The sequence below is a fragment of the Rutilus rutilus genome (genome assembly GCF_951802725.1).
Source record: "Rutilus rutilus genome assembly, chromosome: 16".
NCBI classification, from domain to species: domain Eukaryota; kingdom Metazoa; phylum Chordata; class Actinopteri; order Cypriniformes; family Leuciscidae; genus Rutilus; species Rutilus rutilus.
Window position 1 is genome coordinate 37079679 of NC_140224.1, and position 19713 is coordinate 37099391.

Consider the following 19713-nt stretch of genomic DNA (forward strand, 5'->3'; position numbering starts at 1 on the left):
AGCAGTGACTCTCGTCTCTCTGCTTCCCTGTCGAGTGCAGATGGTTCAGTGTCTTCAGTTTCCAAAAACATTCACAGTCTACCGTCCCTCACATGATCTTCTCTTCTTCACTCCTCCTCTCTTCTTCTCTTCTCTTCTTCTCCTCTTCTCTTCTTCACTCCTCCTCTCTTCTTCTCTTCTCTTCTTCTCTCTTCTTCTCTTCTCTTCTTCTCTTCTTCACTCCTCCTCTCTTCTTCTCTTCTCTTCTCTTCTCTTCTTCACTCCTCCTCTTCTTCTCTTCTCTTCTTCACTCCTCCTCTCTTCTTCTCTTCTCTTCTCTTCTTCACTCCTCCTCTCTTCTTCTCTTCTCTTCTAACACCAGAGAATCGCTGTGTCTAACACACACTGTACACTCTACATTCGGTTTGAAACATAATGTTAATGTTAAAAAAGTATGTTCTATATTATAGTATGAATGTTTGTAAGAATGAAATTGGGACATTCTCATCTGACACCGTTTTCCATCTACTATATAGTGCAGGAGTCACACACACACACACACACACACGGCAGGTTTCACATTAATGCCGGGTTCAGATATACACACTATTCTTGTTTGTGATGATGTCAGATTATGCGATTTTGACTCTAAACTCTTGCCGTGTCGTGGACAAGAAGCGTGTTTTCTGTTTTCTGTTCCAGGAGCTGTTCTCTCTCAGGTCCTGTACGTTACAGCACAGCAGAACCAGGCTGTTCTCTCTCAGGTCCTGTACGTTACAGCACAGCAGAACCAGGCTGTTCTCTCTCAGGTCCTGTACGTTAAACACTCGTGATAAACCTCAACAGTCAGCGAGATGCTTTAACACACGGATCAGAGAAATGTTCCCGTCATCTGTCATTCGCTAACGGTTTGATCTGAGATCAACTGACTGTATGTTACGGAGGTGTTTCAACACACACACACACACACACGCTTCAGTGAACACGACCTCGTATTCACAGCGAGACACTCGTGTTCCCGTGCAGGGAGAGAAGGGTCGCCATCTGTCCTGTGTGTGTGTGTGTGTGTGTGTGTGTGTGTGTGTGTGTGTGTGTGTGTGTGTGTGTGAGATCAGAGCCAATCAGATCTCCTGGAATCGACACACAAACAGTAATTAAGAGCTTATAAAGCTGGAGAGAATATTTCAGTCGGAGCTCGTAAACACCTGATTATTCCCCGAGAGGATCATCACACACACACACACACACACACACACACACACACACACTCAGTGATGTTCAGACACAAACCCTTCAGGACTTCGAGACGCGACTTCAAGATCGTAGCAGAGAAACCTTCAGATGTTGGGACGAGAAGAATCCAAACACACACACACACACACACTCACACACACACTCTCTCTCATACACACACACACTCACACACTCTCTCTCATACACACACACACTCTCACACATGTCTGGTTCACTATCTTTGTGGGGACTCTCCATAGACTTAATGGTTTTTATACAGTACAAACTGTATGTTCTGTCCCCTTACACTAACCCTACCCATCACACACACACACACACACACACACACACACACTAACCCTACCCCTAAACCTACCCATCACAGAAAACTTTCTGCATTTTTACATTTTCAAAAAAATATAATTTAGTATGTTTATTTACCCATTCCCCTCATGGGGACCGCTGGCTGGCTGGCTGGCTGGTGACAATGGAGGTGATCTCAGGTTTTACTATCCTTGTGGGGACATTTGGTTCCCACAATGTAATATAAATCAAACGCACACTCACACACTCTCTCTCATACACACACACTCTCACACACATTCTCACACACTCTCTCTCTCACACACACTCACACACACACTCACGAAGGCCAGAATGCTTTTCTTCATAAGCTTCATACTTAAAGAAATAGTTCACTCAAAAATGAACTAACTCTAAATGAGTTTACTGACCCTCACGTCTCTGCCGAACACAGCAGAAGATGTTCAGAAGAATGTTGGTAACAGTTTTGGTTACAAAAACACAGTGGAGGAACTAAAACGAGATGTCAAGAATTTTCATTTATGGGTGAACGATTCCTTTAAGATTGAAACACTGAACACAAGCATGTGAACACAAATATGTGTCATATTGTGCATTTCAGTTTCTCTCATTAGCAATATTAGTGAAGGGTCTTGGTGTATACTGTATATACAGTCTTTGACAAAAGCATGCCGTGAACTATCAGTGTTTCCTCGATTTCAAAGTGCACTTTCTTAGACATCAGCCGTTCATATACTTCCACATTCAGGCCAGAAACATATTTCATGCATTACTTGCTGTTACTTCACAGAAATAGTTTTAATCTGTTGCTTTGTCATGATAGAAGTACATTACCTGTTCTCCCTCAGTGTTTCTGTCTCGCTTACAGTGCAAATATCTAAACTTTCCTAAATCAAGATACATTTACTGGAGAAGCAAAATGACTGAAGATATTAGAAGTCTTAAAAAGTGTAAAATTATGCTTTTTTTTAACTTAAAACAAGCAAAAACAAATCTGCCAATGGGGTCAGAAAAATCAACTGAATTCATAGGGAAAACAAGATTATTATTTTTTTATCCCATTCGCAGACACTTTTTCTTGTTTTAAGCAAAAACTTGCATAATTTTACTTAATTTCTCAAGTCACCAGACAAAATACTGAGGAAGAAAATATATTTTTTTGCAGTGTAGGAATCCGTCTGAATGTCTATATTAAAAGAAAGAGTCTCTGGCATGTAAAGGAAAAATCTCTATTGCGAGTGTTAATTATTTATATCATCAGCTGAATAATAATAATAAGTGTATAGATGATTTGTGTGTGTGTGTGAGTGTGAGTGTGAGTGTGAGTGCTCTTTTACTCAGGACTTTAGATCCGTCTCAAGGTTAAAGCTGAGCTTGGACAGGATTCCTGCGTGTTGTAATTGAGGACGATCAGAGCAAACGAGGCCTGATCTGAGATCAGCACAGCAGTGCATTCATTCATTCAGCAGACGCTTCTATCCAGAGTGAGTTACAACTGAGCAACATCATAAAGCCTCAATATTCATAAACACAATGGCGACATTAAAGCTTAAACTAGATTAGTGCACAAACTAAAGCAGAAGAGAAATGCAGATAATTGTCATACAAATAATTGCAATTAATAATTTAATTGTCATTTACAGTGTAGACCTAATGTGGTTTTTTTATTTTATTTTTTTACTTGGAATCATAAATAATTTAATAATAAAAATAAGCCCATATGGTTTACTTTAATGCTATAAAAAAGAATATTTATATAATTAATAAAAATATATTAAAAAAAATTATGAATTTGTGAAGATTATTCACAGTATTATTTTTTAATCGATTGACAGCACTAAATGTAATTAATATAATATAATATAATATAATGCAGTCTGATTAAACCCACAAACAACCTTTGACTTTCTTTATGTACTTTACTACAGTGGTTTTTATGTTCTTTGGCAAAATGTGATTGAAATTTAAACTGCACAATGATATGGAATAATAACCAGGATGATTAATGTATATTATATAATGTATAATCTCAACAGTCCTAGTTGTGGGTGAGTTTAGTGCTCATGTCTTCAGTTGTGATGTTCTCCTCAGTTCTCATAGAGATTCTGAGTTTCACCACAGAGGAACAGAGAGAGCGAAGGGTCTGGAAATGATTTAAAGCAGGTTTGTGAATGAACAACTAACCAGAATCTGCTCATTCTGTCACTGTAATGGCAGGAGGGAATATACACTTTATATATAACATACAAAATATACTCAGCATGTGAACACTTCTAGCTCACGCTCGATTTCAAGTGTTTATATCTGCGAAAGCACAGCTTTAACCTTGAGACTGATCTAAAGTCCTGAATACAAGAGCACACACACAAAACCCTGAAGGATCAAATCATCTATACACTTATTATTATTATTCTTCAGCTGATGATATGAATCATTTCCATTTCACTTAACACTCGCAATAGAGATTTTCCCTTTACAAGAGACTCTTTCTTCACGGTGAAAGGCTTTTGTCGTTTGCCTTTTGAGACACCCTTGGAAGAGTATATCAATGCAAATCCTTGGGTCCATCATTAATATGAGTTCAATTAGAGCTGGATTATATGTTTGAGGCTGTAATTGCAGTCGTACACTAGTGCAACTTTATCATACATCACAAATATCACTCATACAAACAAATACAGAACCTCTGGATGACTTTTGTATAATACAGGACATCTGTACAGTGGTGTTTACTACATTGTCTGGAGATGTGCATACATTTATTCATAATTATTTAATGTTGTTTATGAATTTCTGTCACTTTCATGACATTTCATCGTGTTCAGACTTATATCGTTAGCCTCAAAGCATAATTGCCTAAGTAATATTTTTTTTAAAAGGACTTAGGCAAATGCTATGAGGCTAACGATATGCAAATGAGAACCACTAAAACTGATTCATTTAAAAGAGCCACTCCAGAGAATGATTCACTCACAAATCATCCTGTCCTATTCCAACCTGATCACAAACTCTTCCGCCTTCAGGCTGGCTAGGTCACGTGTGTTCTGGACGCTTCAATAAATGTTGTTTTTGTACAAAAATGCACATGTTGATGGAACTTAAGTTTCTCTAATCCCCATCATTTGAGCAGAACCCTTGAGATCAAACATGTTTTTACACTCGTTCATTTAGCAGATGCTTTTATCCTTACAAGTGAAGAACACAGAATGACCTCGAATCGAATTCAGTGTGAAAATCTTCAACATGTATGCTCATTTAATTCTGTTTAAACACATGTTCACCTTCAGCCTTAATTCCCTCAACAGAACAGCACAAACATCTGAACATCTTAGTGAACAACACCAAACCACAAACCACGGTGATCAGACATCATTCATTTTTCTACATCTACATGACCATCATCATCATCATCATCATCACACTGCAGATTGTTGATGTTCACAATATGATTCCACAAGACAAACACTGAACATCTGAATCGAAATTATGCAATATACTTATAATTGCCACAATTACCAGAAATGCCATGATAATTTGATACCATGGTAGGCTACTAAACGATCACCAGTTTTATATGGGTTACTATTAAAAACATGGTATTACCATTATAGGCTACATAGCCTATCCAAAAAAAGAAAAAAAATAACTATGGTATTACCATGGTACTTTTTGTTAGTGACATCGGCAAAAAAATAAATACATTTATATTCAATTAATCAAACATCCCATTCATAGTTTAATATAGCATGAAAAAGCTACAATTTATATCCGAATGCACATTAAACTTCTCAAATCTCCCTTTTCCCCTCTCTCTCTCTCTCTCTCTCTCTCTCTCTCGCTCTCTCTCTCTCAATATATATATATATATATATATATATATATATATATATATATATATATATAATAAACACACCGTGAATCCCGATCAGATCAATTCGACTCGATCGATCGATCAGAGCCACTGAAGCCCGTTGAGACCCGTTCAGTCAGTCGGTTCTGGTCTTACCGTTAATGTCTGCTGTCAGTCAGCGGTGAGTTCATGAGCTCTTCTTCCTCCGGGAGATCGTCCTCCTCACAAACCTTCACACAGAACCTAGAAACTTCATCATCTTCATCATCATCACCGGGCGAAAAATCCAAACCGAACCGAACCGGCTCCGGTAACCGGACCGAGCGCGTGTATGTGCGCGCGCCACAGGAGGAGGAAGCGCGCGAGTGTTTGTGTTCCGCTCTTCCTCACTCTCGCTTTCACCTCACACACACACACACACACACACACACACTGTCCTTCATCAAGGCGGGGTCTCGAGTCGCCCAACCCAATGACACAACACACCACCCACCTCTGTAACACACACACACACACACACAGTCACACACACACACACACAATCACACACAGACACACACACACTCTTTCTCCCCCCACACACACAAACAAACAAACACACTTACACACACACTCTCTTTTTCTTACACACATTCTCTCACACTTTTTCTCCCTCACATGCACACACAAACACACATACACTCGCTCACACACACTTGCTTACACACTCTCTCACACACACACACTACTCACTCACACACACACCATCACTCTCTCACACACACACACACACACACACACTTTCTCTCTCTCACACACGCACACACTTACACACACTCTCTCTCTTTCTCTCACACAAACTTCTATATGAATATATGTTTGAAATATATATGAAACCCCTTCTGAAAATCCACATGAGATGATGAGATCACTGATAGTGTATGTCTGATGATAGTTGAGTTATTAGATCAGTGTTATTTGTGTAAAGCAGATTTCATAGATGTATAACTGTAAGTGTGTCAGATGAGCGGAGCGGGAGTGTATATTATAAGCTCAAGTACAGTTGACATGAATTATTCACACACGTCTTCTGTCATGTAAATGTTTAATGACGACAGCCGTCAGATTAATCCATATCTGTATTCCTCTGGGCGTCTTAAACATGTTTCTCATATATACTGTACTGAAAGAATCACGACAGCGGCTCAACACTGACTCGCTGTCGGGAAGTTTAATCTTCATATTTCATATTCACTGACCATCACAAACACAGCTAGCACTCAAACACTGATGCTTTTCCATCTGACTGAACATTACTCTGAGGATTGTGATTTCATCTCTAACTAGTGAGAGTTTAGCTGTGAGGAAACTGCAAAAAGTGAAAAGGTCTTCTTTTCTGAGAAATGCATCAAAATGAAGTGAGTTTATGAACAAATATCTGCCAATGGGGTCAGAAAAATGAACTTAATCAAAGGGAAACGAAGATTTATGTTCATAACTCACTTCATTTTGATCAGTCTCTCGTTAAACAAGACTTACAGTTTTTCCAGTTGCTAACACACTAAGCTGACACACACAGCACAGTTATTTACACTGACACACACAGAGCAAAACCTCTTCTCAAGTCTCCAAAAGTCAAAACACATTTTCTGCTTTACACACATTTTCAGTTCAGAATGGCACTTTTTAAACACACTGAACACGGTTCTCTGCGTAACACACACAATCTGACATAAAGTCACATGATTGCCATTTCAAAACACTGCCATTCAAAATGACACTCCATGATCTGATTGGCCGATACACGTGTCACCTGACCAAACTCCTCAATGCTTCACCGTTAACACTTCAATCTTTTTCACTTTACTGTGTTTTGTGAGCATATTTTTGTTCAGTCCAGTGCAAATATTTCTGCTGGTCATATGTTGCACTGACTTGTTTGGTGAAAAATAAAAATAAAAATGTTTGAACAGCGTGTGTGTGTGTGTGTGTGTCTGCAAATATTTCTGTGCATGTGAACAATCTGAAGAATTGTCTAGAATTTGAACTATTTTAGCATTATGGAAAAGCATACTGAAGATGAGAGCTGTTCATGATGCCCAACAGTGTGTCGTTAGACAGGAATCTGCTAATATGGATGAAGTGTGTGTCATCTCGTGCAAAAGTTTGATTCTGATAATGCTGTGTGTAGTTTAGGTTGCAGTGCTTCATTCTGCAGGATATATGAGGTATTTTGCAGTTTGGGTGTGTGGGTTTTGTGAATTGTGATAAAACCAGCCTAGTTTGAAAAATGGTGTGTTAGCAATTGGAAAACACTATATCTTCAGTCGTGTTGCTCCATAGACTGTGAGGTCTTGATCTAAGAGTGTTTAGATCTCTGTGCTGGAAAACAAGACTTTTTTGCACTGGAGAACCTCATGGCAGAAGCTTGATGTTTGTTTGGACGAACCTCATGGAGATGCAGATGTTTCTGACGGAGGGTTTTGCAGATGTTTCAGATTTCTGAGACCTTCGTTCATCTATCAGTCTGCTGATGAACTACTGACCGCTTTCCTTTCCCAGAGTGTTTCTGCTCAGGCCTGCAGATCACAGACTGTTGGAGAGTTTATCTCTATGATTCGTTTCATATTGTGTGTGTGTGTGTGTGTGTGTGTGTGTGTGTGTGTGTGTGTGTGAGAGTTTGAGTGAGAATGAGTATGTGTGTTTTATTTCTATGATTTTTTCTTATTGTGTGTGTGTGTGTGTGTGTGTGTGTGTTTTATTTCTATGATTGATTCATATTGGCGAAGCTGCTTATCTCTCATAGAAGAATTCCTAAATCAATCATTCTTCAATCATTAATAAGCTCCGCCCACATGCAGCCATTCACACTGAAGACATGGAGCTTCTCATTTGCATATTAATGAGAAGGAAGGGGAGGGGTTTGGCAGCCATTGATCAAGACTAACAAATAGTGTCTTGGCTAAAAAAATCACACTGAATAAATTTAGACCGAGAACGTGGCTTCCTCTTCATAAATCTCTGAGAATGAGAATAATTAGCAACAGCGTAAAGATGTGATGCGTTAGTTCTGGAGCTTGTTGATCAGACAGACTGACGGCCCTCAGGACGCTCCACGGGAATCATTTCTGCTAATTATGTTTGTAATTTAGAGGCTAATGACGCGCTGGTGAGCTGAAGACTGTCTGTGAGATGACGTCAAACTCACGCTTTCATCTCTGAGCGATGAAATATGATGAAATATGATGAAATATGACCTTTCTGATGCAAAAATGAAAGAGTAAATAACAGTCGTTAACTAAAGCTAAAATAAAATCCCATAAAACACATTTGCATTGCTTGAAATTAAATAAACGTTAACTGAAATAAAATAAAATATAAAAAATCGTATTATTACATTTTTATTTATAAATTATTACATTTACTTAATTTCAGTTGCTAAGTCAACATTTCTCATTTTCATCAAATTACTGAAGTACTAAAGTAACTAAAACTAAATAAACTAAAACTTAATTAAAAAAACGAGACATTTTAAAATAGACAAAATAGACATTTTTAAAAAGCAAAAACTAATATTACATAACATAAAAAAATCAAAAATCAAATCTAATTAAAACCATTGACAAAAATTAAAATAGTATCAATGATACTAAAAATAACACTTGTTATTTTAGTAACATTTTAGTACAGACTGAAACAATCTGTATTGTAAAAAGCGCTTTATAAATAAATGTGACGACTTTTTTGTGGAAAGTGTTAATTCTAGTATCATAGAATAAAAAAAATTATATATATTTTTTCATTTATTCAAATGTATCACATTTGTTCAAGACTCCTTGATGAATAAAATGTTCAAAAGAACAGAATTTATTAGAATTCTTTGTTACAATAAAAAAAGTTCAAAATCAATTCAATGCATCCTTTCTAAATAAAAAGTATTAATTTCTTTTTTCAATCATAATGACCCCGGATGTTTAAATGTCAAAGCTCATTTCAAACTTCAGATATGGAGTCAATATGATGTTGAATGAGATATCAGAGCTGCAGAGGAAGGGAATATTAGTGAAAAATATAATATTGCTTCAGGAACGATGTTTCTAGCTTGCGCTCCAATGCAGCCACACTTATGTAAAACAGCACATTTTCTATTCTAAAATTATATTTGATAAAACATGCTGATGTACAACAAATAGGCCTAAATGATGACAACATTTTCATTCCTGGGGGAATTACTCTTGTAAACAGGATGATTTATTAATTGAGCGATTATCAGCATATGTGACGTGATCAGTGTGTGTTGCTGTTGTTCTCTCTCTTTCAGTCAGACGAGTGTGTTTCTGCACAACACAACAGATGTTAACAGCCTCGTCTCATTAGCGCAATCCTCAAACACTGATAATTGTGTGGTTACACTCTAATCTGTGTGTCCTGCGGGGTGTGTGTGTGTGTGTGTGTGTGTGTGTGTGTGTGTGTGTGTGTGTGTGTGTGTGTGTGTGTTATTAAGAGTCTGAGAACACAGAAAAACACACACTGTGGAGATTTAATCGTGTCCTGCTTCAGGTCATCTTGTATTTGTTAGTCTCCACTTCCATCTTGTTAATATGCAAATGAGCGTCTCTGACAGCAGCGAATCACGTGTTCAGTGACGGTGTGTGTGAACGCGCGAGCATGATCTGTGTAAACCTGTGGAAGCATTACAGTGATGATACTAATGCCCTGAACTGATGCTGAATCATTCATTCAAAAATGTGCGTGTGTGTGTGTGTGTGTGTGTGTGTGTGAGAGAGAGAGAGAGTGTGTATGTGTTAGTTTGTTTGTGAGTGAGAGTGCGAGTGTGTGTGAAAGAGAGAGAGAGAGAGAGAGAGAGAGAGAGAGTGTGTGTATGTGTGTGTGAGTGTGTGTTTGTTTGTGAGTGAGAGTGTGAGAGACAGAAAGAGAGTGTGAGAGACAGAGAGAGAGAGAGAGAGGGAGAGAGAGAGTGTGTGTATGTGTGTGTGAGTGTGTGTTTGTTTGTGAGTGAGAGTGTGAGAGACAGAAAGAGAGTGTGAGAGACAGAGAGAGAGAGAGAGAGAGGGAGAGAGAGAGAGAGAGAGAGAGTGTGTGTATGTGTGTGTGAGTGTGTGTTTGTTTGTGAGTGAGAGTGTGAGAGACAGAAAGAGAGTGTGAGAGACAGAGAGAGAGAGAGAGAGAGGGAGAGAGAGAGAGAGAGAGAGAGAGAGAGAGAGAGAGAGAGAGAGTCAAGCTGAGTTAATGTCACTCGTCCCGCAGGAGAACAGCAGGTCATGATCCTCGACTCCGGCAGTGATGCCATAAATCCTGAGGAACAAGAAAACAAAACTTCAGAACGCTGAGGAATATCATTTAAAAAATGAGTTATGGCATATTTGCATCTATTAATTTATAATTTAAAAATGCATTTATTCAAATTCCTTAGAATCAGCATAAATCTGAAATCAGTTTAATTTAATCATGAGGATGAGAATCGTTTAAAGCTGCTGAACAAGCAAGATTGAACTGGTTCAAATTTCTGAGACTGGTTTAATATAGATATGTAAAAGTTATTGTGCATTTGAAACACATTCAGTTTATTCTACATTCAGTTATTACACAAAAGTTCTGTCAGTAATTACTCCAGACCCGCAAGACCTTCGTTCATCAGATATTTTTGATGAAATCCGAGACATCGTTAAAATAGTCCATGTGACCACAGTGATCCAAATGTAATGTTAGTGATGAGAATACTTTTTGTGCACTTAAACCCCCATAATAACGACTTTATTCAACCATTTCTTCTCTTCGGTGTCAGATCTCCTTCACTATTCGCATAGTAAACAGTAAACAGCTTTCAGGTTCAACAGCAGAATGCCGGCTAATTATTGGCCGACACTGGTCACGTGACCACCATGACACGACAGCTGACCAATGGTGAGCCGGCACACTGCTCAGGCCGACCAATCAGAGCACAGTGTGCTTTTCAGAAGGAGGGGCTTCATAGAGACAGGAATAAACAGAGCGTTACTGACAGACTGGGAAGAGAGGAGCCGCAACAATGGAGAATATGAGGAGAATAATCAACATTCAAGCAGGAAAACCTGTTCTAGTAGAGCACAAAAACTAAATCAAATGGAAAACGACATGATACGTGGCCTTCAAGGGTTATTCTCTGCAAGTTTAAGGGAATCATGAGGGAAAATTACACTTAGGGTGCATAATGCAACCGGACACAGACATTCAGATCTCGGAAAAACACTGACATGTCATGATTCCTCTTTTCTTGTGTGGATTTTTATGTTATTTCCTGTCTTGTGTCATGATTTGTAGTTCTATGTAGTTTTTCATGTTGATTATGATTAGTCTTCCCAGGTGTATCTTGTTTCCTTATTACCTATAGTTAAAGGTGCAGTCTGTAAGAATGACAACTAGAGGTGGAAATAGGTACTGCAGTCTAAATTCAAAATATGGGAGATAGTCGTTTCTCCCGCCTCCTCAGACTCGACGCTCACGCGGGTCGCCAGTTTGAGACACGCAACAGGAACGAGTGCAATGGACAATGAAAATAGGCAAATTGGCAATGTGAAGAATCACAAACCACAACAGAAACAAACATTCCAGCCTGGAAACACACATTTCACAGTAAAATAACTGGTGTTTTTCAGAGGAACGAGTGTGTGAACTCAGCAGGTTTCCTAAATATGTGCAAAACATATATGGTATTTTTATGCTTTAGTAGAGTGAAAAGCACCTTTAAGCTCGTGCATTTATAGCCCTTGTGTTTCACTTGTTTTACATGTAGGCTAATGGTTGCTTATGATCCTCGTGGTTTTGGTCCTTTTTTGTGTCCTTAGGTTCTGCGTTATCTGTTTTACTTTATTTACCTCGTGTTACTTCAGTAAAAAACCCTGCATTTTATGGCAAGCCGTTTTAACTTTTATTAATTTCCAGGATATGAATTCTTGATATCAACAATTCAGTTTTCACTAGTTCAAATGATAAAAAAAATAGAAAAATAAAAAAACTAGTTCAAATTATAGTAATTGATATCAGGAATTCGATTTATACTAGTTAAAATGCTCATTCTAGATATCAAGAATTGAATTTCAACTAGTAAAAACTATATTCGGAATTTCAACTAGTAAGAAATCAATTCTTGATATCAACAATTGATTTTGAATGGCAGCCTATGGTGACATTTCACTAGTGAAAATACAATTACAGATATCAAGAATTATAGTTTTTACTAGTTGAAATTCAATTACTGATATCTAGAATGAGCATTTTAATTAGTGAAAATGTAATTGTTGATATCAAGAATTCATATCCTGGAAATGAATAAAAGTTAAAACGGCTTGCCATATGCCATAGCATTTAGATCCTGCTTTCTCCGGCACTTCACAGCCCATCTGACCTGAACAGGTTCCTCTGACTGAATGTCCCGAGTTCGGGAGACGTGATCAGACATGAACGAGCAGTTCGGATTCATCCACGTCTCTGTTTATCTCCGAGAAACGACCCGAGACGATTGTGTCTGCGCTCCAGTGTTCTGGCCTGTGCGGGACAGATAACAAGGTCATGTGAGTCTAAAATAATGAAGGGCCAGAGCATCAGGCTGTAATGACATCATTATCGCCCGCGCGGAATTACACACATTTGGGGAAAGTGGCGTCGAGCTCATAATCATTTTCTTCCCGAGACGTTCTGTGAGCGGGACGGTGTCGCGGATCTTTATGAGGCCGGAGGAAATAGAGACGTTTACATCACGCTTGACGGAGCGGAACGAGACACGAGAGTCCCTCAGAACTGCTGAAACCCCGTGTGTGTGCACACACTTCTGCAGAGTCGCGGTGTGTGTTCAGGATAACACACTTCTGCAGAGTCGCGGTGTGTGTTCAGGATAACACACTTCTGCAGAGTCGCGGTGTGTGTTCAGGATAACACACTTCTGCAGAGTCGCGGTGTGTGTTCAGGATAACACACTTCTGCCGGGTCGAGGTGTGTGTTCAGGTTAACACACTTCTGCTGAGTCGCGGTGTGTGTTCAGTGCAGTTTCTGCAAAACACAGATGATCTACTTCATTTGTGTTCAGATATTTCATTCTATTATACTTAGAATAGAGAGTTTTATCAATTTGATTTTTAAAGACTTTTTAAAGTGTGAAATGCATGTTTTGTATTTTAGTTGAGAAGAAAAACTGTACGATACTTGTTTTTAGAAAATATATAGCCTAGTGATTTTAGTTAACATTTCGGAAACACTTTATAATAAGGTTCATTAGTTAATGTATTCACTAACATGATCTAAGCATGATCAATAAATTTGTTAGTGTTTATTAATCTTTGCTAATGTTTGTTAATAAAAATCCAGCTGTTCATGTTAGTTCATGTTAGTTCACAGTGCATTAACTAATGTTAACAAATACAACCTTTGATTTGAATAATGTATTAGTACATTTTAAAATTAACATGAACAAAGATTAATAAATACTATAGAAGTGCAGTTCATTATTAGTTCATGTTAACTAATGAACCTTATTGTAAAGTGTTACCAACATTTCTGATCTTGTTATCTTATGCAATTTTGCATCAGGTTAATGTATCTTAAAGGGCACTATTATGCAAAATTCACTTTTACATGGTGTTTGAACATAAATGTGTGTAGGCAGTGTGTGTACACAACCACTCTATAATGATAAAAATACACCATGTGCTTTTTTTTAAATCCCCATAAATCATAAGCACTGTCTCAGAACAAGCTGTTCTCAGATTTGGGCCAATGTGACGTCACTTTGCACAGGCCCCTCCCACGACTGTTGATTGACACTGCAGTTTGAGCATAGACCCGCCCTGAGTGAGCTGGACACAGGCCCCTCCCACGACTGTTGATTGACACTGCAGTTTGAGCATAGACCCGCCCTGAGTGAGCTGGACACAGGCCCCTCCCACGACTGTTGATTGACACTGCAGTTTGAGCATAGACCCGCCCTGAGTGAGCTGGACACAGGCCCCTCCCATGACTGTTGATTGACACTGCAGTTTGAGCATAGCCCCGCCCTGAGTGAGCTGGACAGAGGCCCCTCCCACGACTGTTGATTGACACTGCAGTTTGAGCATAGACCCGCCCTGAGTGAGCTGGACACAGTCCGCCATTGTTTCCACGCTGGAGCAGCTGTAGACAAGAATGTCTCCTAAGCGATTGAAGTGTGTTGTTGTTGTATGTATGAATGAACATAGCAGTCTTCATTTACTCTCGTTGTTACTCGAGGATGGATCTGTACTGTTCGTGATTCAGCTTACAGTCTCCAGAGCGACAGGCCTAACGTTACTGACCACGGCAGAGATGAAAGTGAGAGCGCGCGCTTTATGACAGCTCATCCAGTCGTGGATATACAGTTTACCAGTTGATTAAGCACCCACTGAAAAGGTGTGTATATTTGTTTACTGTTAGTTGTAACGAGTGTTTTGTATACTTCGCTGTGTATGTTGATGATAATGAAATGGAGAGAGAGAGAGTTTATGGATAAGACTTTAATGCTCACTTATATACTGTGTTTATTCAGCTCTTACAGTGATTTTCTGGAGTAAAACTGAGGCTTCATCTTTTGTGTGAGGTACAATAAACTTAACTGAACTCATCAGTATTTTTTGGTCATCATTCGGACAGGGTCTGCTACAGCAGGCTTGTATTAATAGTGGATAAAAGCAGATGACAAATAACCGTAATTAAACTAAACTATTCCTGTTCTATCTCCATACAGCATTTCACTAGTTCACACTTACAAATAAGTTAGATAGAATAAATGCGTATTTGGCGTGCTGTCCGAGGAGAGGGCTCCGGGCTCGGTATTCGGCCCGAACCCAGAGTACTCCCCCCGTATTCCTGGCTGTAAAGATTAAGCCAAGAGTGAGGAGTCGGGGTGGTGGAGGGATGCTGAAAAACTGTCAAGGAATATTAGGTGAGTTGACAGTGTGGATATATATATACTTCTAGTCATGCTGATTAGGGTAGACATAATTGTTTGATGACGAGTAGATTGGATTGCTTATTTGAACGTGCTCCTCCCGAACTTTGTTTATAAAACATCATATATTCTCTGGCTCTGTGGGCATTACTGTCCGACTCCGAGTCGAAATGAACACCGGAGTTTCTGTTCTGATATTATCAGATGATCTCTGAGCGTGAGGCTCCGCCCCCTGGGCCGGCAGCAGCAGTAGTCAATTTGCATTTAAAGGGATACACACTAAAACGGTATGTTTTTCTGAGCTCCAAAAATTACAATTTAAATATGCTGTAAAAAATTATCTGTTGGGTATTTTGAGCTAAAACTTCACATACACACTCTGGGGACATCAGAGACTTATTTTACATCTTGTGAAAAGGGGCATAATAGGTGCCCTTTCCTATGTTAAGGATGTTTATTTAATGGAAAAGACAATAACATTAAGAAACAAAATGATTTTTGCAGTCGCGCACTGGAGGTTCCTGAAACATCTGCACAAAACCAGAAAACTTTACATCAATATAGTCTCAATCGAAAGAGTTTTGACACATGAAACAGCAGGACCTGCAGTGTTATCCTGGACTCCTGAATGCTGGGAAACACGTGATGATCTGATGAGAGGAGACACAGAACGAGTCGGAGACACTGAGGGACGAATCAGACGCTTTCTGTCCCATTTCACCATTTTTGCTGCAACCTACTTTTACAATCCCAGAATCCCTGAGTCTCGGAGTCCACACACACACACACACACACTCACACTCACACTCACACACACACACTCCTGATTGTCCGACACAAACATGAGGATGATCAGAGGACTGATCTAGGAAAAGTTGAGGAAAAATGAGTAGAGAATCTCTGGCCTGAACTCAAACTCACTGCGAGCTGAACTCGAACACGAGCCGCGAGAGCAGAGGAACATGTTTCCAGGCTGTCGAGTTCAGAGATAACGAGCAGAACACAGAAACAATTACCATCAAAACACTCGTTCACATCTCATTAACTGACTGCTGGAGCTCCTTCAGTTTCTACACGAGTATACGGTAATATGTGATGATTTATTCTGATCATATTTACACTCAAATCTGATTTGATATGAATGTTTATACAGTTACGTGTTTCATGAAATATTCTGGAATATCATCATCATCATCATCATCATATTAAGAGGTTTGTGCTCCGATCCACTGCCTGAATGCTCATTAGTTCTAATGCGTGTCTGTGTGTGTGTGAGAGATAGTTTGTGTGTGTGTGTGTGAGTGTGTGTGAGAGAGATAGTTTGTGTGTGTGTGTGTGAGTGTGTGAGCAAGCAACATGTTGACAAGAAATTACTTCTCTGATGGAAATATTCATCAGTTATCACTGGAGAACAAGCTAATGAAAGCTTTCACAAAACACAGAATCATTTCCAGTGTAGGCGTAGCGCTGATGTGTGTGTGTGTGTGTGTGTGTGTGTGTGTCCCATCAGCCCAAGCAACGCTGTAAACAATGTAATTCTGCATAATGCTCATAGTTTTTGCTCAAACGTTTCCATAGTAACAGATATTTCAGTCATGTCTTTAATGAAAAGGTAATGTGAGACATGGAGTATTCCTCACATCATCATTGTAAACACACACACACACACACAGTATGCTAGTACGCAGTCTCTCTCTGTATGTTGGTGTGTGTAGTGTCGCCCTCTGCTGGTGTGTGTTTGACATCTTCAGAAAAATGACTATTCTAACATTGTGAAGTTTCTATTTGTATTTCAGCAGCACAGGGGGGCAGGGTTTAGCGATAGATCAATTTAACAACAGGGGGCGCTGCTGCCATACGATAAGATAAACCTACATGGCCTAAAAAGTCTGTTCTGAACTGGATCAGACAGCTTTGTAATGAGCGAACACGTGTGGGAAACCAACGTGCCTGCATTGTGCAAGAATCCAAGTCCAACCGTAATCCTAGACTCCTCAATAATTGAGTACAAAATCCTGATGAGCTACTGCTGAACCCTGTGATTGAGCTGATATCATCCAATCGTCCAGGTAATTCGAAATTCGGACACCCTGGAGACACAACGGGGGCCAGAGTCGCATCCATACACTTTGTGAATGTTCGAGGAGCCAGAGCCAGTCCGAACGGAAGAACGCAGTTTTGGGAAGCTTTGTTCCGAAAGCAAACCTGAGGACCTTACAGTGTCTTGAACTGGATGTGGAAGTACACATTCTTAAATCGACGGTCACAAACTAATCTCCGGTTCGGATTGAGACAAGATGGACTTTAACGTCAGCATCTTGAATTTTCTTACTCCGAGGACATGATTTAGGTGACGTAAGTCCAAATCGGACGCAAACCAGGGTATTTCTTAAGCACTATTCGGACGGGATAAGTTTTACTAGGGTAGAGGGAGTAATGTATTTTTACCACAGGACATCTGTAATAATAATGGCCAATTCGCACGGGACAAGAAATCTCAGTAAAACTAGCAGAAGTGGGAGTGGTAACTCGATTTACACACCGATTACAGCGGGTCTATTCGCACGGGGTTTGTATTACCTGAGGTTATTTTTCCGGACCTTTTTACAGAAGGTAAAAGTCGCTGTAATCTTTACTGACATTGTCCGTAATGAAAACTGAGAATGAACATTCAGACGGGACTAAAATCACTGAGAAGCTCTGGTAATAATTACTTTACCCCACCTCTCCATGTTTAACTAGTCCCGTCCGAATAGGGCTTTAGAAGTGCGGCATTTCTTGTCTAAACGTCAAGATCTTGCAGAAAGCATCATCGTGGTAAAAATCCTGCCAGAACGGGTTGGAACCGTAGAAGCTGGATGGTGTAACCATACAACAGAACGATCCTCCCGGAAGAGGCCCAGAGACACCTGAGTGGCGGGAAAAACCTCTGAAACAGGGAACAGAAACTCGATCGGGAAAACCAGCGCCAGCCGCAGAAGAGGGAGCTTGGATCCTGACATAAGGGCCTTTCGCACCGGGTAGTTCTAGGGACTAGCCTCCAGGTCGGTTCCCAGAGAAATAATGGTTCCCCTAGGAACGTTTTCCTGGTTGCATTTGCATCGCCAGTATGACCTCTGAAGTGACGGAAGCCAAGCTTGACATTATAGCCCCTTTCACACAGCGCGATGATCCCGGCAAATTGCCGGGAAATTGCCAGAACGCCTTCTGTGTGAACGCAAACACGACCCGGGATTGATGCCGGGTTGGGGACCGAGTAACATTGCCGTGTTCAGTCCCGGAACGCGCGCTGTGTGAACAAAAGCCGTAATAATGCCGTGTCGTAGTGATGGTGCTGATGCCGGGATCGTTCGCCAGCTGTGAAACGGTACGTAATGCGCAAGTTTATGATCGAATCAGAGAAAAAAATGCACAAGCGTGGTTTCTCGAGAGAGATATCGCAGCTCATACGCACACCTAAGACGCTGCTGAGACATTACAAGTCACATCGATGTCACGTGTCTTTACGGATTTTTACGGGTTGTGTGTGAACGCACTCTCTCATTCCGGAAAATCACTGGCAGTGTGAATGAACCAAAATCAAACGAACCCGGGTCAAATCCCACATCACTTTATCCGTGTATTTTCCGGAATCTCTGTGTGAAAGGGGCTTAAGACTTTTATTTTGACGGCGCTGAGAACGCCAGCGCTCGCATTCTCCGTGTTCATTAGTTTACGATCTGTCTAACAGTCCTGTCTAATACGCTATTAGATAGAACTGTTATACATAGAAAGTAGACAGTATATGAAACGGTATTAGCGTTTGCCGTATGACTGATGTCCAGTGTTGCTGAGCAGAAATACATAATCATGTTTCTCTTGGTCTCCTCAAAGTTGCGTTGGATTTTCTCCTCAGCGTAAAGGTTTAGAGGTCCATCTATCACAGTTTTTCTTTTGCGTGAAAAAGCCGTTCGCCGGAGATATGTTAAAAGATTGTGAGTGCATTCATGATTAGGCTACCGGTATAATAATCCTCCTGGTGCCGGGTCTGAGTGAGTAATTTACTCTCTTACCTTTGTTCTTTGATTAACATTAATGACACTTTAAGACCAGCCGCTGCGGACAGAGACGCGATCTGACACGCGTCGCATTTTCTCACAAATCTCTACGTTCATTTAAGACTTTATTTAAATAATTTAAGACTGCTCTTATGAGGACACTCGACAAAACGGACATTTGGCATAATTTGTGTGTAGTGGTTTGTTCAAGCCCGAAAGAGAACTCGATACTGACACGCGTCTTTTCTGTGGGTCGTGTGTGTGTGTGTGTGTGTGTGTGTAATAGGCAGGAATTACAGCGCGGTCTCTTTAGCCTTGTCGTTATCTTCCATTTTCAAAACAAGCTAAAATTATTA

General features: G+C 39.9%; 2 protein-coding genes across 2 annotated transcripts in view; one reads left to right on the forward strand and one right to left on the reverse strand.

Moving 5' to 3' along the window:
* The window catches only part of ctbp2l (C-terminal binding protein 2, like), a 50182-nt gene extending 44509 nt beyond the window's left edge, over positions 1-5673 (reverse strand). Inside the window, exon 1 of the mRNA XM_084433759.1 lies at positions 5543-5673. The gene's annotated coding sequence lies outside the window, so the exon portion shown is untranslated. The remainder of the gene's footprint in view (positions 1-5542) is intronic.
* LOC311305824 (alpha-actinin-2) overlaps positions 1-19713 on the forward strand; it is a 139599-nt gene that overhangs the window by 73056 nt on the left and 46830 nt on the right. The gene's annotated exons all lie outside the window — the stretch shown is intronic.